The following is a 26,202-nucleotide window of genomic DNA, read 5'->3' as shown; positions in this document are numbered from 1 at the left end:
TGTTTCGAGAGTGCTTTAACGCGGAGCAAATTTTTAAAAAATGGTCGTTATCGGCAAATTTGTTTTACATTTTTTTTCTGGTGTGTATCTAGTTTACCCAAATTATTTAAGTTGCACAACTTTTTAAAGTCAATGGATACACCAGGCATGTCCAAACAATGGCCCTCCAGCTGTTTTGAAACTACACATCCCGGAATGCCTTGCAATAAGTTTTAGCATTCCCTAATAGCAAAACTGTGGCAAGAAATTATGGGACGCGTAGTTTCACAAAAGCTGGAGGACCAGACTTTTAACATGCCTGGGATATACATTTTCCCTAGCTACTTTAGAGGGCTTATTTGTAGATTTAACAGATTCATACTGTATATTCTATATAATCTCAATCAACTACTCTATACTGAAACTACCAGAATCAAAAATGTACTCGACTCCTAATAGAATGCAATTTCTATAAGACTGCAAAGAGGACAGCACTATTCCAATATTAATTGAAAGATTAAATCTGGGGATCTTAAAAAAAAAAAAAAAAAAAAAAAAAAACTTTAAGAGGGAAATAGGGTTAGAAAAAAACAAAACACTACACCCCTAACCTCTCATAAGGTGGCCATACATCTACAGATGGATTGTCAGATTGGGCTGGTTGGAACAAAAACCTGGTAATATCGAAATTACAGTTTTTGCCAGTTTTTCAGCATTTCAAAGCAAATGATGAACTGTCATTTGCTCTCATCCATTACCAGGATTTTGTTCCAACCAGCCCAATCTGACAATCCATCTGTAGATGTATGGCCACCTTTAAGTGGGTTGTTTTATTCAGCTTTCCTAGATTAAAAAATTACATCATCTCTATTTCCTCTTCAATGTCCCAGCAATTTTTTTAAACTTAACATGTCCAAGACAAAGGGGATCAGCCCCCCACCGTATAAACTTACCTTAAAGAAATGGGTTATCTACTGACAGCACAACCATCTCCTCTAGCCCCAAACTGTTCAGTCTTAAGAGTTATTAAAATCAGCTCATTCACTTTGAGCTGTTAAAGTTTTAAACCCACAAACTGTCCATCCCAAAACCAGTCCCTATCTGCTCATACCTCCAATCTGTCTTGACACAATCAAAAACTTACTGGACTCCTAACAGAATGCAATTTATGTAAGACTGCAAAGAGGACAACACTGTTGCAATATTAATTAAAAGATTAAATCTGGGGATCTTAAAAAAACTTTAAGAGGGAAATAGGGTTAGGAAAAAAAAAACATCTGTAACCTCATATAAGATGGCCATACATCTACAGATGGATTGTCAGATTGGGAGGGTTAGAACAAAAACCTGGTAATATCTAAATGTTTTTTTCCAGCATTTCAAAGCAAATGATAAACTGTAATTTGCTCTCATCCACTACCAGGATTTTGTTCCAACTAGCGAAATCTGACAATCGATCTGTAGATTTAAACCACCCTTCGCTTTAGTGTTTCTTAAAAATAGTTTTTGCACTAACATGGGTGTTTCATTCTCGCCTGTGTAATGTGATAAATCAAGCTCTTAATTAGATTAAGAGGGGTATTCCATCTGTGCCGAAATATAAAACAGGTGGAATTATCCGCACTCGCCTATTCAATGCTGCATTGAAGGTGGTCAGATGTCTTTTTTTTTTTTTAATCAAATCTGTTCTGTCGATTTTCCAACAATCTGCACCCATTTTCGCAAATCCGCATACTTTACAACTCTCAATAGTTGGAACAGTGAATTCCGACTATCGAATTTGTGTTGAATGCCGCTGAAAACGTCCGGTATTCTGACTGTCAGGACATTCAAACAGTCGGAATCCCGGCTTGAATACCCCTAAATCTCATAGGCATCAATTTACGCAGAATACTAGAAGAATGGTCTCCTTTTTTTAAAGAACACTAATGATGATTACACACTGAGATTTCGGAAATGTATGACTGGTCCAGAGCCCAGAACCGTATAATATTTACTTAAGATGTGGACTATATTTACTTAAGGCCCCCATACACTATGCGATTTGGTCCCGATTTCGATGGATCGGGCAGTGAAATCGGGCCAAATCGCAGGTATAGACACCCGGTCAGACCCAATGCGCGGTCCCGTGCGCATCGGGTCAGAGTCGGGAGGTCGGACCGGCTGCACATAAGATTTGCTAAATCTTATGTGCAGCCAGGCAGGGGACATAGGCGGCGGATGCTGGCGAGGGAGATGGGCAGGGGGAGCCGGAGCAGGGAGCTGTCAATGCTCCGTCCGTTGGAGGGAGCAGGGGGGGGGGCGCACGCTTCTAGTAGCGCAGAGGCAGCGGACGCTGCGGGGGACACAGGCGGCAGTAACGTAGAGGCAGGCAGGGGGAGCCGGGAGCTGTCAGCGCTGGAGGAAAACAAAACACATACAATGAATGGGCAGACTGTGATTGGCTGAGCGCTCTCTCAGCCAGTCAGCAATTGGCTGAGAGAGCGCTCAGCCAATCACAAGCCGCCCATTCATTGTATGGGCTTTTTTTTTCTCCAGCGCTGACAGCTCCCGGCTCCCCCTGCCTGCCTCTACGTTACTGTCGCCTGTGTCCCCCGCAGCGTCCGCTGCCTCTGGGCTACTAGCAGCACCCCCCAGCCACCTCGCAGCGTCTTCCACCCGCCACCTGGATGTCCCTTGCCCCCCTGCAGCTCCCCGGGAGTTGCAAATGATACATCGCATGTGATGTATCATTTGCAAAACTTGGCACATCAGTGCCTAATCGTGTGTCCCCCTCCCGGGGAGCTGCAGGGGAAAATCAGGTCCGACTTGTCCTTAGGACTAATGTATGGGGGCCTTTAAAGGTGAATACACACAGTGCAATTTTGGCCATGGCTGATTTTGACTATGTGCAAATTGGCCTATGGTGAAATAATTTGTATTTTTATTATTGTTTATTTACATGGTGTCAAATAGTACCACAGTGCCACACAATACATAAATGAGCAAAAAACAATAAAAACAATTCTCATACAAGGCAAGTTAGGACAAGTACATGTCTCTCTATTGTCGATCTACTCCTTCCCTCTATGAGGTGAAGTACTTCCACTGACCACTAGAGGCCACTCAATATACCAAACTACTCCTTAGCGTGCTAAAAGATGTCAAAACAGAAAGTGAAGACATTTTTTACACTAGTCATTGCGGTTTCAAACTTGCTGGATATGATGGGAGGGAGCTGTGAAGACAGATTGGAGGTATGAGCAGATAGGGACTGGTTTTGGGAATGGAGAGTTTGTGGGCTCAAAACTTTCACAGCTCAAAGTGAATGTACATTGCAGAAGCTGTCATTTTCACCGTCTTTTAACTAGTGGTAAATAAACACATTTGCATCAGTGGCAGGATGCTGAAGCATTACTGGGGTGGCAGATATATATATATTTTTTTTCTTAGAAAAGCACAGGAGATGGCTCTTCTATGAGAGCTTACATTCTAAAATATATGCGACAGTCAAAATTGCCTTGCCTATTTTACCATGCGATACTGACCTTGCAGAGCAGCACATTGGTATCGTAAGCACGGTCAACAGTGCGATTTTGACTAACTTTTCATACAATCTTTATTATATCTGTATAGTCAAAATTGTTAGCCAAAATTTCATAGGCATCACAAGCTCTTTACACTCTGTGCTATTTGTGCCAAGTCTTTTGTGAAAATTTAGTTTTTCCTCAAGGCAATACTTTGACACTGCTCTGGAAGTTGAAACTTTCTATTAGAACACCTTCAAATTCAGCAGAAAAACTCTAATCCTGTATCAAATGGAACATACAGTATGAAAACACTTCTAACTTAGGGGCTTTACCAGAGGTAGCATACTGTTATACCCCTTTCACACCAGCCTAAATTCCCGGGTTGGGTCCGGGAACAACCCGGGAGTAGCTCTGGTATGAAAGGTTCCAGGGCCAAATTCCCGGGTTAATTTGCCGGCAATTCAACCCTGCTAGGTATCAGGGTTGCTCCCGGGTCCTTCCAGGGTTACTGGTGTGAAAGGTGCAGGGACATGTCCCTGCTTCCCGTGTTGCCTCTGCTAGTGCTGATTTGCTAGCACGGCAAACTTCCTGTTGTGGTGGATGCTCCCAGAGACAGCATACAGTGTGCAGGGTGACAGAGTGCATGTTCTGTGGCACCACAGACCCCAGAAATTAATTTTAACCCCTGAAAGCTTGCAATGTATGAGGAGGTGAGAGCTATTAATCATTAGAGGGGAAGATGCTTTCATATGCCTTTTAATTTGTTTTATACCAGTAAACAAAGGCTGAAACACTACAAATGTTTTGTGTCTTAATTATTAATAATCTAATGTGAGCCTAAAAAAGGCAATTTTCAATGCTATTCTCATAGAAATGCAGGGTCATCCCAGGTTCAGTGTGAAAGGTGCCGACCCGGGTTGTCCCTGCTTCAAAAGCATGTGTCCCAAACCGGTAATGTCCCTGCTTGTCCCGGGAATGTAATTACCGGGTATGTCTCTGCATTTTTGGTGTGAAAGGGGTATTACTTGGTTAGCAATTCATTCTTGTTGCAATGCACAAGGGAAAACCCCGCCACATAAATCCCTATGCTGAGAGATCAGACACACAGGTGTAGATTAAGAATTGCATCATACCTTTTGTTGACTACCCGCTTCTGCCTAAGGAAAGCTACCCAATACATTGGGCTGCCAAAGGAAAATCATCATTTATAACTGCTACAGTGATTAATTTGACAATTCTGCTTTACCTGCCCATCTTTTCCCTCACAGATTAGCTCTGCACCAATTTCTGAAATGTAAATCAAGGAGCAGCAGAAATACATATTTGCAAAGAGTCTGAGTCTATAGCAAATACAAAATAGTTCCAGGTTTCCACCAGCCATAACCCATTTCTTTTTCACAGTAACACTGAAGAAGTTAGCCTGACATGTGCGAGTGTGGAGATATCAAGTGAAGAAAAAGTCTAGACTAAATAGTCATATTGTGGTAATATCATTTACTCAATATCTGCCCCCTCTTTTTCACATTTAAAACTATAAAATCAGGAAAAATCACAGAGCATGTAGAAGGGAGATTTAGGTTAGGACTGACTTCTGTGATCCTAGACTAAATTATGTATTACTCAGCACTGAAAAATGTTACCAGTAGAAACCACTCAGTAGGTCCAGTAACAATAGGTCAATTATAAATGCTTAAAAATAAAAACGCCAGAATCATTTTTAGAAACATTATTATGCTTCCTCTTGATTAAGAAAAGTTTGAGAAATTACAGGTTAGCATATCTTAATTTACGCTTCTGCCAACATTACAATTAACGTATTTAGAAGACATTTTAACATTCAGAAGTGTAAAACCAGCACATGGCTTTAGAACAAAAAGACTCATTGATAAAAGTACTGATTGAACAGAACAAGACTGTTATTAATATAATGTATTTTGGTATACAACTAATTAATGTACTTTTCATAGATACATTCTAAAGATCTTATTAAAGTGCACATCATACTTCTCAATATTAGCAAGTTTATAAAAACCTTCACCTTACCTGCTTGGATGGGTTGCTATGCTGATGTTAATTAATAAACAAGGCATGTCAATCAGAAAAAAATATACCTGCACATTTATCTGTACCGAGGATTGGAACCAAGCCTAGCTTGGATAGAGAAAGTCAAACATCTCCATGACAACCATGGATGGCCAGGACTCAGTGGTAGATTTATTAAGCCTGGCGAATTGATAAAGTGGCGGGTGATCACGCAGCAGGCAATTAGCTCCCGGTAAGTTACAGGCTGGGTTTCAAAAATAACATTTGGGAGCTAATTGGCTGGTGTGTGATCACAGGACACTAATACCAAATAGAGAGGCAGACTTATTAAGCCTGATGAAGTGATAAAGGTAGGTTTGATTGGAAAGTCAAGAGTCAAATACCAAGTACCTCTATACCATTTCTTACTATGGTAGAGACTTTCATTTAAAAACAGATATACCACTTAATGGTATCATAAACCAAAAAGCAGCAGATTGAACTCCCACATTGCTATCTTCCAGCAGGTAGAAACACTATACAGATACCGCAAATTAATGTAATTATGCAAGCTCTTTTCATTTCTCATAAAATACACAAGGGGCCTGTATAAATAAGTTGTTCCCAAGATCGCAGCCTTGAGAACTTACAGATTGAGCCACTCTCAGCATTTCCATCAGTGCGCCTTGGAGAGGAGGTTGGCGCACCACTGTCGTTGTGTGCTCAGGTGTGTGGATGCACGTCATACAATACACATGCAATTCATATCGCCACCATTGGGTGGATAATTCTTCATCAATGTAGAGGTGAATTAATAAACAGATGGAACCGTGCCTCATTCCCACGAACATCACTGCGGCTCCAACTGTATTCATATTGTGCGTATGAGGCGCTCCTCTGCCTCATTCACGTGAACATTGCTGCGGCTCCAACTGTACAACCTTGGGCAAATGGGCCAAGTGTCCCGGTCCTCTAGGCAAAAAAATTACTTTGGCCCGCAGTTCACGTAGCGGATATTAAATATTGTGAGCAACAAACCCTGGACCACCTCATTATGGGCGAACGGCATTACAGCTGTTACTGCTATCACCAGCTGGCATAGGCTAGTGGATAACTTTGTCGCTCTACACACTGGAAACCAATGTTTGATTACAGAATTTGTTACAGAGTCAGTAGCATTGTTATAAAATCAAGCCAATATACAATTGCTAAAGCTTAACCCTATGGATAAATGAAAAATTAGCTTAAAGTTTAATTTATCAGGTTTTGGTGGTCCAATCGGCTCAGTTCTGAGTTCTTATGGAAGGAAAGATGGTTAGCTACCAGAGATATGAACCACAAGTTTCTGAGAACAACAAAAGTCTAACTGCAAGCGTCAGAAACTATGGAGGGTCTGAATTAACGAGTCCATTCTAGTCTATGGGGGAAAAATATGTCAAGTATGCACCAATATCTCCGGTTCTATGTGTCCTAGAGACTAGGACCATATGAAAGACCACACTGAATACTAGTTTATGGGACATCAGGAAGGGAAGTGGCACGCAATCGTAGGTAGGGTCCCCTCCAAATAGGTACATTTCAATGGGGTAAGGGAATAGGGGTAGCCCACGAAGTGTACAGTCGGTCCTGACGAAGCTCATTAGCGAAGCGTACGCCGACCGTACACTTCGTGGGCTACCCCTACTCCCTTACCCCCATTAAAATGTACCTATTTTGATCTGTCTAGTTTAAATTTACCTAATACCGAGCGGCGCGTGTAGCTCGCAGCCCGTTGGCTGTGTTGTGCACCCTGCAAGTCGACAGCACGATACCGCTGCACCCGTGTCCCACACAGTGAGACGGCGCGTCATTACCAGGCGCACCGTGCTCCGGGGTACACGGAGGTGAGCGGTGATACGCCGGTGTAGCTGGCAACCCGTTGGTTGCTCTGTGCACCCCGCTAATCGACAGTGTGAGACCGCTGCACCCGTGTCCTGCATTACGAGACGGCGCGTCCCAATAGGCGCACCGTACTCCGTGACATACGGCGGTGAGCGGCAGTAGCAATACGCCGGACAGTATATGACAGTTTTGCACGGAGAAATACTTTTTAATCTAATAGCGGTATTCTCCAGCGCATTTACTACCCACAGTGGGACTTTTGAATTTTCTACCTGTCCATTCCAATCGTATGCTACCATACACGTAATTTTTAGTGTAATCACCCTGCGTGTGAAAGAGAATTGAGTGATTGGTGCACAACTCCAGTAGCTCACTATACCGCCGCATATTAGATTACTGTTGGAATTTATCCACAACTAGACCGATTATAGGAACCTAATATTGTATTAATTATACCAGGAGTTAGGGGTCCCACGTCGTAAGGGTAATCAAATACCCCCTTTTTTTAAACCTATGTCCATGTGTACTTTCATGTTTTGTGTCTTTTATTTCGCTATGTTTTAACTAATCATAATAAAGGTTACATTTTAAATATCGATTCTCCTTGGTGCACCGCACAGCGACATATCTTTCTGTCTCCTGTGTTCAGACTGAGTACTAGTGTATGTGACAACAGGAAGGGGAGATGCAAGCAACAGTAGGTAAGGTCCCCCCCAATTGACCACCTAGCTTACAGGGTTTTCTGCTTCCACTGCAACCAGGGAGCCATTGTTGGAATGCGTGGCGAGCGCAGCGAGCCCACAAGGGGGGGGGGGCGATCCACGTCCCCCCCTTGTCGGGATTTCGGCGGTCGGGATTCCGGCGTCGGGATTTTGAACGCCGGGATCCCGACCGCCGGGATTTCATACTGCTTCTGTGCCATCAATAGCTCCATGGTTATGGGCTCCCATGAAGCCCTTTTTAACACCCAGTAACCATTTTGGTATGTGTTTAACCAGCGTAGCTAAATGAGATGCACAGACACAATTGGAATCTACAGTATGGCTCTCCCACCGCAGCGACCCATCTTGGTACGTTGTTTGCTGAGAATGGGAAGCAGAAGTATCTCACATGCCCCATTTCTTGGCGAAAGTACTGTATACTCAGTAACACAACAGTACAGTAATGTACAATAAAGAATTTCTTTCGCTATAGTGCATTTCTAATGTACACGTCACGCACACGCAATCCATACTTTCACTATAGCTTTGCATTAGACATCTGACGAAATTTTAAAAGGCGACATCTGGTAAATGATGGCTGGTAATGCACTCATCCAGTAACACCACTCGCTAAATGCCAAGCTGTGATCTTATTGCGCTGCCTTGCGACTAGGTGCACTGTGGCAGATTGGCGAGACAATCGCCATAGGCAGGCTAGACTAGAGCAGCTCCATGGGCAGTATTCAATGACCCAAATCGCGCTGTGCAGCGAATCCTGTTTAGGATTCACTGCACAGTTGCGGTGTTCCGGAGGGCTGGAGCCCTCGCTGCCAGCCCTCACTGACACACTATTCAATGAGGCAGGGACTTGCTGCCCCTGACGGCGAATGTAAACCCCTGCGGCGTCGTTTCCCTGCCTGCCCCAGAATGTATGAGGGGGGGGGGGGGAGGTGGGCTCCCCGGGAGCAAGGCAGCACAGGCTGCCCCCCCAGGAGAGCCAGCAGGGGACTGGGTATTCACTGCTCTCGATCGTGCATATGTAATGATCGAGAGCAGTGAATATATGAATATGTAATAAGCGTCTCTCAGCCCCCTGCTCACTGCTATGTGTAAAAAAAATATGTATTATTTTTTAAATTAAATATATATTCATGTGCTGTAAGCACATGAATAAAAATAGCATGCCCTTCTAAGAATAAAATTCCTGATTTTTTTTACACCAAATTAAAAAAAACAAAAAACATTATTTTAAAAGTTCACATTCCACTTCACCATGAAAAGATGGCGATTGCTACACAGTGACACACTGTGAAAATCACTTAGAAAGCAATTTGCCATCTTCTCATTGAATACACTTATGGCGAATCACATTGAAAAACCCATTGAAAAACCACAGCGAGTTTCGGAGAGTATCAGACTGTGAATTGTCCCTCATTCACTGTTCACCGTCGGCGAAAAGTGCACGTTGAGTAGAGTAATTCACTTTATGGGCGGGATGTATTAAAATACATCGCAGCCCTTTGCCGCGATGCCAGCGCATATGTACTAACATATGCGGCTGGCATCGCGGTGCGGTAACGGAGCCCCCCCGCGATTCCTGTACTCTGGTCTGCAGGGGGTCTCCGTCACCTCCCAGCCGGCTTCTGATGCCTACACGCCGGGGACAGCTAAGCAGGCTGTCCCCGGCGCCTCCTCCTCCCCCTGCAGCCAGAAGGACGTCCGGCTGCGTTGATAGGGGGAGGAAGGGCTTACCTTCCGGGGTCCAGGAGGACCTGCAAGAAGGTAAGCCCAAGGGAGGGGGGTCGGCGAGGCGGCGGCGACGCGGCGAAAAGAAGCCCATAGGCTTCTATAGGGTATCGCCACCCAAAGGTGGCGATACCCTGCCCTGCGATATCGATGCGAACGGGTTTTAGTACATAGGAAAATGCGGTAAAACGGGGGTTTTACTGCATTTTCCCTTTAGTACATCTCGCACTATAACACAAAAAAATCCCCTTCCAAAGTGAAAAAAGCACAAATTCGCCATGAAACATGGCGAATTGGCCTCATTGAATACTGCCCCATGTGTAGGAGATGCACACTACACACATATAAACAATTATGTTTGTTTTTAATTTTCTTTTTTTTTATGAAGATAGATATTTTTTATATGGTTACTCTGAAGGGTAAATACTGGCTGCTTTTGCTTGTAGCCCCACAGATGTTTGAAATCTCAATTGCAGAGTACAAATACAGCAGTTTGAACACACTCCTACCCAAGTCTAAAATTCTCTGCTCATCTGCCCCACCTGCAATGCAACATGTTTTTTTCATTTGTTTGTTTATTTGATTCGCTAGCAGAGCTGAATCAGATCCTCTATCTTCAGTACACAACCTGAACATCTGACAGACTTGCTGATCAACATTCATGGGATCTGAGGAAGAATACCATGCCCTAATAATGGAATCCTATATACCAGTACTTGACAAGTCTTCTGTAAAAGCCTACTGCCATTCTCACTGGAGCAATTACTCTGACAACTAGATAAAGTACAAAATACTGCTCTAGCAATGATACCACTAGAATCAACATCCAAAAATGCTCACATTTTACACATCCATAAACATTTGTTCAAAAAGTACTAAATACAATATGTACAGTGATTGCAAAATATATGCTATCATGCAATTTTAGGCATTACAGGCTGTAAGGGACTCCATTTTAAATTAATAAAAAAAAACAGTCTAGGCCCCATCACGGCTGCCCTTATCATGGTTCCGCTCCATTGGGCTGGCTATTTTAGCCAACATGAGACCGGGAAGGCAGCCTGATGGCGGAGGATGAGCTAAAAGAGCTTCTGAAGACTCAGAAGTTCTAGGTGGGCAGTGGCCAATTCAAAAAGATCTGCTGGTGCCCCCAGAGCAGATAAATAATATGAACACATAGAAACATAGAATTTGACGGCAGATAAGAACCACGTGGCCCATCTATTCTGCCCCTTTTTTTAAACATGTTACCTCAAACCATATTTGATCCTTATTTTTTTTGTAAGGATATCAATATGCCTATCCCAAGCATGTTTAAATTGTACTACTGTATTTGCGTCTACCACCTCTGATGGTAGGCTATTCCACTTTTCTACTACTCTTTCTGTGAAGTAATTCTTCCTCACATTTCCCCTGAATCTTCCTCCCTCTAGTTTCAGTGCATGTCCTCGTGTTCTGCTGCTCCTCTTACTGTGAAGAATGTCTCCCACCTGTACCTTGTTAAAACCCTTGATATATTTGAAAGTTTCTATCATGTCCCCCCTTTCCCTTCTCTGCTCTAAAGTATACATATTAAGATCTTTTAGTCTTTCCTGGTACGTTTTGTGATGTAGGCCATGCACCATTTTAGTTGCTCTTCTTTGTACAGTCTCATGTATTTATATCCGTCTGGAGATATGGCCTCCAGAACTGAACACAATACTCTAGGTGAGGTCGTACCAATGACCTATACAGTGGCATTATTACTTCTTTCTTTCTACTGCTGATACCTCTCCCTATGCAACCAAGCATCTGACTTGCCTTCTTCATTGCTTTGTTATATTGCCTACCTGCTTTTAAGTCCCCTGAAATAGTGACACCTAGATCCCTCTCTTCCTCAGTAGTTTCCATTATAGTGCCATTTATACTATATTTAGTCTTTGGATTTCTGAGACCCAAGTGCATGATTTTGCATTTTTTGGCATTAAACTGTAGTTGCCATTCTCTTGACCATTTCTCTAATCTACCTAGATCCTCAATCATTTGTTTTACCCCTCCTGGTGTGTCTACCCTGTTGCATACCTTTGTGTCATATGCAAAAAGGCACATTTTACCCTCAAATCCATTTGCAATATCACCAATAAAGATATTAAAATATAGGTTATGTGGTTTTTTAATCTTGATTTTGCAGGGGAAATAAAATGTACCAGCAAGCCCTTAACCACATGCTGGTACTTGTGCTTCTCCAAGTACCTGCATGCAGGGCAGATTTGCAAGAACCTGTAGTCCCACTACCAAGGACAATATTACTTTAAAGAAAAGCTATCAACCCTGTGCCCACCATCTGGAGCTCCCTGGAGAGGGGGACCACTTAATTTGGGCGGTCCCCACCTCCCCAAAAATCTCTAGCCTGGGCTGACTAGTGAGGGTGAATTAATGCTTTGACCATGGGACCCCATCAAGTAAGTCCCCTGGCTGTGTCATAACAACCCTGCTAGTGGGGACCTCTGCCTACCACCCCCCCCCCCCCTGGTATTTTTAAAACCAGTGCCAGTTCCAAGAGCCCTGGGCATGTTATGCTTTGTGGGTCCCCCCCCCCCCTCCATACATTTTTTTTTTTATTTATATTAACTGCTCCTTGCCCTTATCCCCCTCTACCCCAACTGCTACTTTCCTATCAGCTACCTACCTGCTGGGCACTGTCCTAGTTACTGCATGCCATCAACCCCCATTATGTGTGTTGGGACACACAAACTGAGTAGAACCCAAATATTCTAAGGTGTTGTGTCTCTGTGACCAACAATTGTTTTCGGTCAGTGTTTTTCACTGATTTATTACTGGCTGAGATAACTAACCATGGAACATATCAATGTAGGCTGACAAAATATGGATATACTTCCAGGCTCAGGGGGGTAGTCAATCAGTGCCAATATTTCCAAAAGTCTAAAATATAGCAGCACTTTCATCGACAATTTATATTCAACCTAATCAATCTGATGGTCGGATAGACTGTGGATTGGCAAAAACCACTGTGATTTTGAAAATTTACCAGCACTTTCCGCCAATGCAGATTTGGCTTTTGGTAAATTGTCGAACTTGCGGCAGAATCCGCTGAACGCCTTCAATAGGAGTGTGCAATATTTCTGCCTTTTGGAAGTATCGACACACATTAAATAAAGTACTAACAATGGGAATAAGTTCTCATTTCAATCACGTTAACGGTTAAAACAAAAAATGCAAACAATTCAGCTTCTAATACTGTATTTATTACGAAAACATGAAACACTAACCTAGCAATATCATTTTTGTAAAATCCTCAGTTCACTTTGCCCCATGTAACCATTTCCCTTTGATTAAAAGTGAACTGTGAATATTTTTCACGAATCGGTTTAAAATAACATCCGAGATTGTGTGTGATTGGAGGTTATAACTGGCCATTCCTTTCACACCCCTCTGCTGCTCTTAATAACCCAAGTTTTCATTAAGTTCAGGGGGAAATGGTTACACCAGGGATTCCTGCTAAGGGCATTAAGTAGTAAAATGTATATAACACAGTAGTAATTGCAATGCCATAAAAAATTTAAGCACTTATTTGCAAAAGACTGTAGTACAAAAATATTAAGGAATTTGGGAGCAGACTATAGACTAGAATAGTCTGACCCAGAGCTATCTATTTAGCCCTTACAAGCCGCACAATATCTCCAAAAGGCAGCTCTGCATCAGGAGAAAAACATACTTTTCACAGGATGTGTCTTGATTTTTTTTTAAATCAAGCAATCCCATTGTATCAAATCCCAATCTGTAATTTATCACTGCTAATTGACACAGGACTGTTCAATTAGTCCCCAAAGGTAGCCCGCAAGCTTCACTTGATGGGGATTTCTTTTCACATGTGAATACTCCTGAAAAGAAATCCCCAATATCTTGTTTATGGGTGACAAGCAAGCGTTAACATGTAAGTCCGGAAAGTTATCCCAGATTCTATGGGGTATATTTACCTGTACTTAAGGGGGGGGGGGGTTCACAAAAATGGGAGACGTTGTCCATAACAACCAGATTCTATTATCTAGAAAGTGCTAGATAAAAAGTAGAATCTAGTTACTATGGCCAACTTCTCAGTCTTCAAACCTGCACTTTAGTATATGACCTGCACTTTAGTATATGACCAAAATATAAACATAATAAAAACAGGCAAGAAAAAGGGTCTGCAACAAAATAGCCCTTGACATTAAGGGGATATTCAATCTTTGCAGATATTTCCCTACCTGGGAAATATCTGCACTCACCTATTCAATGCTGACATTACCGTTGAAGGCCGTCAGATCAGACTTATTTTCGAGTTAGACCTCTTTTGTCGGAAACAGCAGCGAGTTGTAGAATTCATGGCCGTTTTCAGGACTTTCCAACACTCGACTGTCGGAACTTGCAATACCAACAGTCTAATTACTGTTGGAAACCGGCGAAAACATCTAGGATTTCGAATGTCGGGATTTTCAGACAATCTGAATCCCGGAGTGAAAACCCCCCTAAAGCTTGATGCCATTTTCACTCCTGTTAAGTTAATGGGGTTAATTGAATTCTCCTCCCAAAATTCTATACCAAGTGGCCTCAAGGACAGTGTGTATGTTTTTAACCATTAATTTATTTTAAAATCGTATGAATTTATCATTGTATGTGTACCATTAAATGTAAATGTTTTATTCAAAAACTTCTCATTGGTTTCAGCGCTACCTTCTTTTTTCCTTTTTCAGTTTATTATTGGGACTCACTCAGTCCCATCAGTAGCTGCTTTACAAAGCTTCCCTTGCCAGCACCCTTACAGCTACTCAGTAGCTCCTCTTTTTCTTCAGTCAGGGATATCCAACTGCGGAATTTCTCTAACACAACAGGGAATTGCCCTAATACAGGCTAGAAATAAGGGCTCTGTCACGACCGCAGGACGTTAGTGGCACTTACCGGTCAGGGGTCTCCGATCTCTCAGCATTGGTACCGACCAGGGGAGTGCTCCTGTTCCGTCCAGCCGGCCGTGTCTGTTTCCTCCTGCCTAGCTGATACCAGCGTCCATTCCCGGGCGCCATGTTGGCGTTGTCCTGTGTCCTATGGGGCGCCGCCATCTTCCTGTAACCATCCAATGACTTTCACCAGACCTCTCTGCTCCTCCAATCAGGAACATGCCCAGGGGATTTAATCCCTCACCTGAGACCCAACCGACGCCAGAGCTTCGCTAGCTCTTCCCTAGGAAGTATCCTACGACCTGTGCTCTTGTTGTTCCTGAGCTTCCCAGTGTTAACCTTCACCTTTTCCTGTGTGCGTCCAAGTACCTGCACCAGCATTCACCTACACCTGTGTGCTTCCAAGTACCCGCACCAGTGTTCTATTCCAGTCCTGCACCTGCGACCACCTGCACGCTCCAGTTCCTGCAGCAGTGACCACCTGCACCTGTGTGCTCCAGTCCCTGCACCAGTGAGCCTCGGTGTTGGCACCTGTGACTACCTTCACCACGGCAGATCCCAGCTATCTGCACCTGTGCCCCGGTTGCATTCATCCCGTGCATCCAGGCCTCAGTGCACAAGCTGTACCTGCTCCATGCTTCCGGCACCTGTGCTCCAGTGGTCCTACTCCGTGCTTCCAGGCACCTGTGCTCCCTCCAGTGTCTTCTACTCCGTGCTTCCAAGCACCTGTGCTCCAGTCTCTTCTACTCCGTGCTTCCAAGCACCTGTGCTCCAGAGACTATTACTTCGTACTTCCAGGTACATGTGGATGCATTGACTTTGTCTATGAGAAAGACTTACAGAAGGCCTGCCACCTTATGTCCCCCAGTCAGCCTGTTCACTCCTGATAAGCAGATGGACTCACAAAACCCTTGAGTCCTGACTAAAAAACGGACCACTATTAACCACACCAAACTGTAATTGTAAGATAGTGAATATACAAAGTACATCACTTAGTCCACAGTTGATACTATTACAGGTCTTTGTTTCATACATAATATTTGCATTAAAAATGTATCCTTGTACAATTAGCCTTCTATGTTATACTGTATGGCACGATTCCTCTGCTGTTAAATTTTTTTCAGCATTGAGCTACTTTTTCCACAGTTTTGCAATGCATGTTTTCCACAGCCTTATATGCATATTATATGCATATTCCACAGGATGAAAATATCTCCCCAGTGAAATCTAGGACAGCATTTTAGGGAGACTACACAAGGCTGATCTCAAAAAATCCTACCAGCTTGGAGCTTTTCCAAAACACTGCTGTCCTCCACCACAAAATACTACCCTGCTATTCTGTATAGTCCATAAAAAAAGAGCTGATTAGTTTTGCTACTTAATTTCTGGATGTACCACATATATCTATATATATATATATCTATATCTATCTATATCTATACACACAAACAGTAAATGAACTGTTGACATTTTTGCTTATGGTGCGCTTCTTTTTTCATATACAGGTTGAGTATCCCGTATCCAAAATGCTCGGGACCAGGAGAATTTTGGATAACGGAATATTCCGTATTTCGGAATATTTTAATATTTCAATGATGTATTTTGAAGTATCTTGCATTTATGCTGTATAAACACATAATATACACACAAATATATTTTATTACCACATAAAATACACACAAATATATTTTAATTCTTCAAAAAACAAGGTTTCAAAACGTGAAACAAAATGTGTGTACTATCTCAGCACTGAATTTGAATGCCAAGCAATCATTGTCTTGCACATATATAGTGCCAGTTACATATCATGTCCCCAGTGATGCTGTTACAAATGTCCCCAGTGAGTTTTTAGCAAAAAAAAAAAAAAATTTCACTTTCTGGAAAGTCCGTATTTCGGAATAATTTGGATAACGGATATTCGGATACGGGATACTCGACCTGTATACACACACACATACATACATACATACATACATATATATATATGCAGGTCACTTGTCTGCACATTTGTCCATGTACATCCTAGTAAAAAAAATTGTGCTCCCTTGCGCAGCTTTTTGCAGACAGAGACAATGTCATAATAATCAATGATCAATTTTATTTCACCTTCGATATCTACAATTTTTAATCACCCACCAGCACTTAGTTATCGATAGTTTTGCCTTGCACCCCATAGAGATGCAAAGGAAAATATGAGGTCAGCAGTATCATATAAAATGACGGCAATACAGAATTTCTCCATACATTTGCACTTTAATCTCAGGAAGTTACAGTAACACCAATGGGATCTAGAATTTTAGGCAAGTTGGTGTCCAGAGGATTGATATGTAGTAGTGGAACAGAACCGCATTTCTTATTTGACTTCTCACCGCATACTAAATATTTTTACAGTATGTAGCAGTGAATGAACCCTGGCAGCAACATGCTTTCTCCTACAAAGAAACAGACCTATGACAAACAGCTAAAAACTACTATGCTTTCACAGTGGATGTGAATCACCAAACACTGCAAAATACTGCCCAATGTGCCCAGCATGAAGTAATGTAAATTGAAACAACAGTAGTTGGAGCCTTCACAGATAAAATACCCAATTGAACACACATCACTTATTACTGCACTTTTTCTAGATATGAACTCTTTGAGTGCCAACGTCTGACAGATGTTCAAGATATCCGTAAAAAAAATGCCAGTGTCGCTCACATTTGTTATATAAAGTCAAATAAATGTTGTTTAAAAATGGTTATAATTACTATATAAAAGGTAAACATTACGATGAATAAAATTGCTGGCTTGGCAATTTTTACACCTATTTTGTCATTTAATCGCCACTCAAAGGGTTAAGGTCCATATACAATGTTTATTAGCACCAGATCTCCAGTCTTTCATTTGAATCGGTTATCCATTTTTGTCAATCATCTATAAAAAGGGATATATATAGATATATATATATATATAGATATAGTTATAGATATATATATATATATATATAGATATATATATATATATATATATATATATATATATATATATATATATATATATATATATATATATATATATATATATATATATATATATATATATATATATATATATATATATCCAAGGGGTTCAGCACTCACATCCAAGCGTTTTGAAGATAGGGGTGCACACAACAAGGGTCATCCAATCCAGATGGCCAAATAATAATTGCATACAATTACATACATACATACATACATATATATATATATATACACATGGGAGATGGTTGTCTGGCACTCTCGTCGATAAGGTCAAGTGCCCCGGTGCCTTCCTCAAATTGATATACAGGTATTGTGTCCCAGGAGTTAGTAACCTGTGCTTTAGAAAGGTGCACAGCACTACATGCACCTTTCTAAAGCACACGTCCTGAGGAAAAAGCCGACACAGCTTTGAAACGTCGACCATGCTTTGTATCACTGCCTAATACTTGATAAAGTTTTTTGGATACAACCATCGCCTGAGAGTGCCGCCTGTCTGTTATAGGGGTTACTAACTCCTGGGACACAATACACATATATACACGTATATGATTAGTGACAGGTGTGTTGGTAACTGCTCACATATAAAAGCATAGTGTGCTGTGAGCTTCAGACCAGATAGCATGCCTGGAATCAAACATTGATGTGATAGCTATGTGTATTGTAGCCATTTTCAGCGATAGTGTTAGGACCTGCAGAAAAGTGGGGTCCCGTGAAGGGGGCTGCAGGCTTAAATGCATTGATCAATTCATGAACCAAATCTCCACTATTTATTATCAGTTAATTTAGTGTGTGCAGAGCCCCTACAATGTCTGTTTAAACAATGTGGTCACAAGCCATAAGGCACCCCAAAACTAGGAAAGGTGAGTGCCGATGTTTAGTGTATATATATACATATATATATACATACATACACACTAATATATATATATATATATATATATATATATATATATATATATATATATATATAAAAGATACAAGGGGTTACCAGGCGCAAAGTCCTCTGAGGTTTGTAAAAGTACGAAGTCCAATTAGGATAATCAAATCCAAGAGAGAGATATATAGAGATATATATATATATATATATATATATATATATATATCTTATGCACATTACCCCAATTGCCACCAATGATTGTCAATCAATCAGTTGGGGAATCAAGAAATACAAAAAATATCTGATTTACCGATTCCAGTAATTTTCAGTTTGGGATGGAGAACCAGTAAAATTCAACATGCTAAATTTTATTCCCCAGCCCTGGCATCGGAGAAAGCAACTATCAGTTGCAAACAGTATGCAGAGCGAAATCTGTGTCGGAAATCCGAAATGGGTGTAACAGTTAATCATACGAGTTTGCGATTTACACCTTGGAATACCCAAAGAGTTACAGATGTAGCACTGCTTATATATCCTAAGATATATTCATGCTTGTGCCTGTATTGCAGGTTGTGTTGCAACAGATTACTTGCACCCCGCAATCGCACCATTCACTTCTGTGAAGATGATTATGCACACTTACCCAGGCACACTAGACGTGATTGCTTTGCCGTGATGAACAAAGGAGCGCAGATAACTCTGTACCTAAGAGATCTCAAAGCCATGGAGTATACATGTTTTGTCTGATACCATGCTTAATGTCCAATAAAGACACCACTGATTTCGTACTAATACATGTCTTCATTCTAACATTTAGAGTGTCTGAAGATAGAATGGCGCTTATTGGAACATAATAAATATGGACAATTTACTTTCTACTCATGATAATGAAGGAGTGTTTCACCATAAGTAATTTTAGGTTTTCTATTTTAAAAACTTTGTTAGCCTCGGAATTACATTGAAGAATGACAGGCTAACACACACACATATATATATATATATATATATATATATATATATATATATATATATATATATATATATATATATATATATATATACATACACATATATATATATACACACACATACATACATACATACATACACACACACACACACACACACACATATATATATATATATATACACACATATACACACATATATATATATATATATAAGTAGGAAAAGAACGGGCACTCAGGGTCTTGAATAGTGGTAAAAGCAGAGACTGTTTATTCAGTCATAACGTCCGTCTACGTTTCGGGGTCTCCCCCTTCGTCAGGACAGGTAAGTCCTGTCCTGACGAAGGGGGAGACCCAGAAACGTAGACGGACGTTATGACTGAATAAACAGTCTCTGCTTTTACCACTATTCAAGACCCTGAGTGCCCGTTCTTTTCCTACTTATCTACAAGGGGCTGAAAGGTCCCTATCGTTGGCACCTGGGCACGTTCAACACCCTTTGGCTACCCTAAGTCCTGCTGTGCCGGATCCCTCCTCTGTGTGTGTATATATATATATATATATATATATATATATATATATATATACACACACACATACACATACACATACATATATACACATACATACACACACACAATTTGACTATAATGTTTATGTTTTTCAAATAAAAGTTGAAACATTTAAAAGAAATGATTCTCACAATGTACTTGCTGGAAGACTCAATATTCTTTAAAATAGTAATGCACGAAGAAGCAAAAAACAAAACAAAGGCAGAAGCCTATAAAATGAAAGGCAACACTCACCTAAACCAGTGCTTCTAGATTCCAGAGTACCTTCAACAGGTCATGTTTTGAGGATTTCCATCTGTGGGAACAGATGGGATAATCACTGACCTGGCCATCATTAAGAAAATCCTCAAGACATGACCCGATGGATAAGAGGCACCTTGTTCCAAACTAAAGCACATATTACCGGTTTTAAATAGCAGACTGTATATTTGGAAAGAAAAAATGTACCTAAAACCATGTAATATGGGCAGGTCCAGTATGTCACACTGAAGAAAGCTTCTCCCAATATACCTCATCCTCCCATCTTTTTCAGCCAACTGTTTCTCTTTCCATCAGCTCTATAGTGTCCCCCACCCAATCTTTAATTTGCTTATTCCCGTCTGTTTAAAATCTCACCTTCTCCAGCTTATGCCCTGTACACACTGTCAATGCCGCCTTGCTTTCGATTAGATTTTGCTTATATAAACCAAGTCGAATAGACATCGAGCGGTTTTAAGCTGCATTCGATGCTGATTGGCTGTGGAGGCGCGTTCCTGCAGCATTAAAAATCAAATAGATACTGACTGCGCAGGCAAGAATATAGTACAGATCTGTACTATATAGTCCAAAGTGAATGCATTTAGCTGGCCATGAGATTTGATCCCAATTTAGTAAGGATTGAATAGCAAGGAAATTGCACCGTGTGTACACCCTCTAATTCCCAACCTCCCACTAGGGGAGGGGGTTGTGAGTGGACAGACTATGTGGCATAGGTGTTTGTGTGGGGGGGATGTTGGGGTACAGGGAATACAGTGAGCCAAGGGGGAGGGAGTGGATGGCTATCAACATTAGAGCACATTCAGCTAACTCAAACATTTATACAGATTTAGAAAAGAATATACAGATATAAAAAAAACTAATTACATTCTGGAAAACTTCTGAACTAGTTGACTATGGTTCTATATACTAAGCCTTGGAGAGTGACAAAGTGGATGAAGATAAAGCACCAACCAGCTCTTGTCATTTTGAAAAACGGCATGTGACATGGCAGTTAGGAACTAATTGGCTGGTACTTCATCTCAGTTCACTTTAGCCTTAAAGTGCCCATACATGGTGCAATTATCACACCCGTTATGGTCTGGATCGCATCACATGCGATACACAGGCAGTACAAAAAGTATGTGCAGCACATACTTTTTGTACTGTGCGATGCCTGTAGGAGCGCGCATCGCATGGTGCCATAGCACCGTTTATGCGCACCTTTAGAAGCTAGACCTCTTATAGTTATCATCAGAACAATTACACAGACTTACAACAGAAATGACAGAAAATAGGATTTTAATACCTACCGGTAAATCCTTTTCACTGAATTCATATGGGGTGCTGAGGTCTTATAACCTTGGGGAATAGAGGGTATCCGACAGGAGACCGGCACATAACATTTTCTTCAACCAGGGTGTGCTGGCCCCTCTACTTCCCCTTACCAGCCAGTTAAGAAACTGTGCCCGAAGGAAGGAGAACGTGTGTGAGGTAGGAATTAGCATTAAGATAACGTGGTGAGATTTGCACCAGCACACCACAACAAACAACAACTCTCTCAACTAAACGTAGTTAACCCCGTCATTGTGTTATTAGAACATAAATGATATTAAGATTTTTGTGGAGCAATTAGTCACCAAAACTCAGCTGCTCCTAAACAGGTCAATGGACCTATAACTTTACAGAATGCCAGAAATTACAATTTAGCAAGAAGGCAATAACAGGATTACAACCTGTGCAACAGAGCACCGCACTGAGGCGGGCGCTCAGTAGCCCATATGAATTCAGTGAAAAGGATTTACCGGTAGGTATTAAAATTCTATTTTCACTTTCATTCATTATGGGGTACTGAGGTCTTATAACCTTGGGGAGGTCCCAAAGCTTCCAGAAAGGGCGGGAACGTGCGGAGCCTGTTGCAACACCACCTGCCCAAACTGGGTATCATCACTGGCCACAGTGTCAAATTTATTAAATTTGACGAAAGTGTGTTGACCAGACCAGGTGCCAGCTCTACATAGCTGCAATGCTGACACACCCCGAGCAGCCGCCCAGGATGCTCCTACGGCTCTAGTGGAGTGGGCTCTCACTGAGGCCGGAATAGTCAAATGGGCTGCCACATATGCTTGCTGTACAGTGGAACGAATCCACCTAGCAATCGATTGTTTCGATGCCCGGCATCCTTTGTTTTGTGCATCATACAACACAAAAAGACACTCCGTCTTACGGATCCTTGATGTTCTTCTAACGTAGATCTGCAGGATTCTAACCACATCAAGTGACTCAGGAATATCCTTATGTCCTGAACAAGAAGGAACCACAATCGGCTGGTTCATATGGAACGCCGAGACCACTTTAGGCAGGAACTGCTGTCTTGTCCGAAGTTCCGCCCTGTCTTGATGGAAAATCAAGTATGGACTCTTACAAGAGAGCACCAAGCTCAAACTCTTCTGGCAGAGGCCAGAGCCAGTAGCGTCACCGTCTTCCAGGTGAGGTATTTCAAGTCAATGGTGTCCACTGGTTCAAACCAGGCTGACTGAAGGTACTCCAGGACAACATCTAGGTCCCAAGGTGCCGTTGGCGCCACAAATGGAGGCTGTATTCTCAAGACTCCTTGCAAAAAGGTTTGGACTTCAGGATAGACCGCTAACTTTTTCTGAAAAAAGACAGAAAGGGCCGATATTTGAACTTTTAAAGACCCCAGCCGGAGTCCCTTATCAAGGCCCACCTGCAAGAAATGCAGGAAACGGTCTAATTTAAAATCTGCTGGCGGAAAACTCATGTGCTCGCACCAAGACCCATATCTACGCCAGATCTTATGGGAGTGCGAGGCCGTCACTGCCTTCCTGGCCCGGGTCATGGTGTTTATGAATGAGGAATGAAATCCCTTCAGAGCTAGGATGTTCCGCTCAACCTCCAGGCCGTTAAACGAAGACGTCCTAAGTCCTGGTAGACGAAGGGGCCTTGTACTAGAAGATCTCTTCTTAGAGGCAGCAGCCACGGGTCTTCTATCAGCAGGTTTTGCAGACTTGCGTACCATGCTCTCCTGGGCCAATCCGACGCCATCAGGATTGCCTGCACCCTCTGATGTTTGATCCTTTGTAACACTCTCCCCAAGAGGGGGAGGGGCGGGAACAGGTATACTAGGTCGTATGACAGTCCGCGGTCAGAGCATCTGTTGCCTCTGCTTGAGGATCTCTTGTCCTTGAGCAATACCTTTCCACCTTGTGGTTGGTCCTTGAGGCCATTAAGTCTATCTGTGGGGACCCCCACAGATCTACGATGCTTCCGAACACCTGAGGATGCAGACTCCATTCACTGGGGTGGAGGTCGTGACGACTCAGGAAGTCCGCCTCCCAGTTGTCCACCCCGGGTATGAAGATGGCAGATATCGCCACAGCATGTGTCTCTGCCCAGGTCAGAATCTTGAAGACTTCTCTCATGCACGCTCTGCTCTTCGTGCCGCCTTGGCGGTTTATGTAAGCAACAGTCGTTGCATTGTCCGACTGGATTTGTATCGCCTGATGTTCCAGGAGGAAGTGAGCCTCCAGAAGAGCACAGTGTACAGCTCTCAGTTCCAAGATGTTTATGTGGAGCTGAAATTCCATGTATGACCACCGGCCCTGGAATCGCATCCCCTGTGCAACTGCCCCCCAGCCATGAAGGCTGGCATCTCTGGTCAGCAAGATCCAGTCCTGGATCGCGAATCGTCTCCCTGCCAGGAGATTTGGCGTATGTAGCCACCACTGCAGGGACGGTCTTGCCTTCACAGACAAGCGAATCAACCTGTGCATGTGGATGTGTGAGCCCGACCACTTGCTCAATAGGTCCCACTGGAAAATTCTTGAGTGGAATCTCCCGAACTGCAGCGCCTTGAATGAGGCCACCATAGTTCCCATCAGTCTGATGCAGAGGTAGACCGAGACTCTTTCTGGGGCTAGCACCTCCCTTAACAGCTGTTGTATTGCTGCAATCTTCTCCCCTGGGAGAAACACCCTTCTCTCCACTGTGTCCAAAATCATCCCCAAGAACTGGAGACGTTGGGACGGAATCAGTGAAGATTTTGGTGTATTCAGGATCCATCCGTGCTGAGACAGGAGATGTCTTGTTGTCTCTATGGCCCCCAGCAGCTTGGACACTGACTCCGCTTTCAGCAACAAGTCGTCCAAGTATGGGATGACGTTTATCCCCTGAGCCCTTAATAAGGACATCATCTCCGCCATCACTTTGGTGAAGACTCGTGGGGCCGTTGAAAGTCCAAACGGTAGGGCTTGGAACTGGAATTGTTCCTCCAGGATTGCAAATCTCAGGAAGGCCTGGTGTGGGGTCCACACCGGTATGTGGAGGTACGCGTCCTTCACATCGATGGCTGCTAGATATTCTCCCTCCTCCAGACCTGCAATCACTGCCCTCAGGGATTCCATTTGGAATTTGAACACCCTCAAGTAGGGGTTCAGGGACTTTAGATTTAAGATGGGTCGAACCGACCCATCTGGTTTTGGAACCACAAATAGGTTTGAAAAGTAACCCTTGTTCCTTTCTGCAGCTGGCACTGGTATTATGACCTGTGCTAGGATCAGCTTTTGTACAGCTTTTCTGAGGATACTGCGATCCTACGCTGCTGCAGGGAGTCCCGACCTGAAATATCTCTGGGGGGGTGGTCTTTCGAACTCCAGCCTGTAACCGTGTGAAATAATGGCCCTGACCCAAGGGTCAAGGGCGGATGCATACCACACTTGACTGAAGAACCTCAGTCTTGCCCCCACCGCGGGAATATCCCGAGGTGGGAGTGGCCCGTCATGCGGCGGGCTTAGGGGTAGCTGCACTTGTGCTATGGTCTCTTGTAGCAGCAGCCGCTGCCTTCCTAGGCTTACCTCTGGCGCCTCTATTGGTGGTGGAGCCTTCTCTGGCCTTGGACCTGAATTTAGAGGTCTGAAAGGACTGCTGTGAACCCCCTGTGAAAGGGCGTCTTACCGGAGTGGAGGCTGACGGGAGGAATGTGGACTTACCAGCCGTAGCTTTTGATATCAAATCATCCAGTTCACTCCCAAAGAGCCTATCCCCTGTGAAGGGGAGACTCTCTACGCTGCGTTTGGAGTCCGTGTCAGCGACCCACTGCCGCAACCACAGGGCCCTGCAGGCCGACACAGCCATGGCCGAGTTGCGGGCATTAATTGCACCTAACTCTTTTTGTGCCTTGCACATCATCTTTGCTGTGTCCTGGATGTGACGTAGCTTTTCAGCTACCGTAGGTACATCGATGTCACCCAACAGGCCTTCTTGTATCTGGCCTGCCCATGTGTAGATGGCTTTTGCCATCCAGCAACTAGCAAGCACCGGGCGTTGAGATGCCCCATTGGCTGCATACATAGCCTTTACTGTGCTATCTAGTTTCCTATCAACCGCGTCCTTTAAGGTAGAGGTACCTGGGACTGGGAGCACCACCTTTTTTGAAAGGCGGGACACCGTAGCATCCACTATAGGGGGCTCCTCCCACACCTTCCTGCCCGTGGGGTCAAAAGGGAAGGTATATTTAAAACGCTTGGACAATGTGAAGCGTTTCTCTGGATTTTTCCAGGCAGCTTTGAACACCTCTTCTAAATCAGACTGTTCAGGAAAGACTATGTCTTGCCTTCTATGTGACACAAAAAATGGGTCACCCTCAACCGGTGTGGCTAGAGGTAAATCTAGTACTTCTCTAACAGCAAGGACAAGGTTTTCAGTACCTTGAATGCAAGACTGACGCCTGTGAATCTACAATATTATCTGCGTCACCA

At 42.9% G+C, this 26,202-nt stretch overlaps 1 protein-coding gene across 7 annotated transcripts in view; it reads right to left on the bottom strand.

Annotated features, from left to right (window-relative positions):
• ELAVL2 (ELAV like RNA binding protein 2) overlaps positions 1-26,202 on the bottom strand; it is a 230,077-nt gene that overhangs the window by 41,492 nt on the left and 162,383 nt on the right. The gene's annotated exons all lie outside the window — the stretch shown is intronic.

The sequence above is a fragment of the Crinia signifera genome, chromosome 1 (assembly GCF_055691185.1).
Source record: "Crinia signifera chromosome 1, ASM5569118v1, whole genome shotgun sequence".
Lineage (NCBI taxonomy): Eukaryota > Metazoa > Chordata > Amphibia > Anura > Myobatrachidae > Crinia > Crinia signifera.
This window is presented reverse-complemented; position numbering and strand designations above follow the sequence as displayed.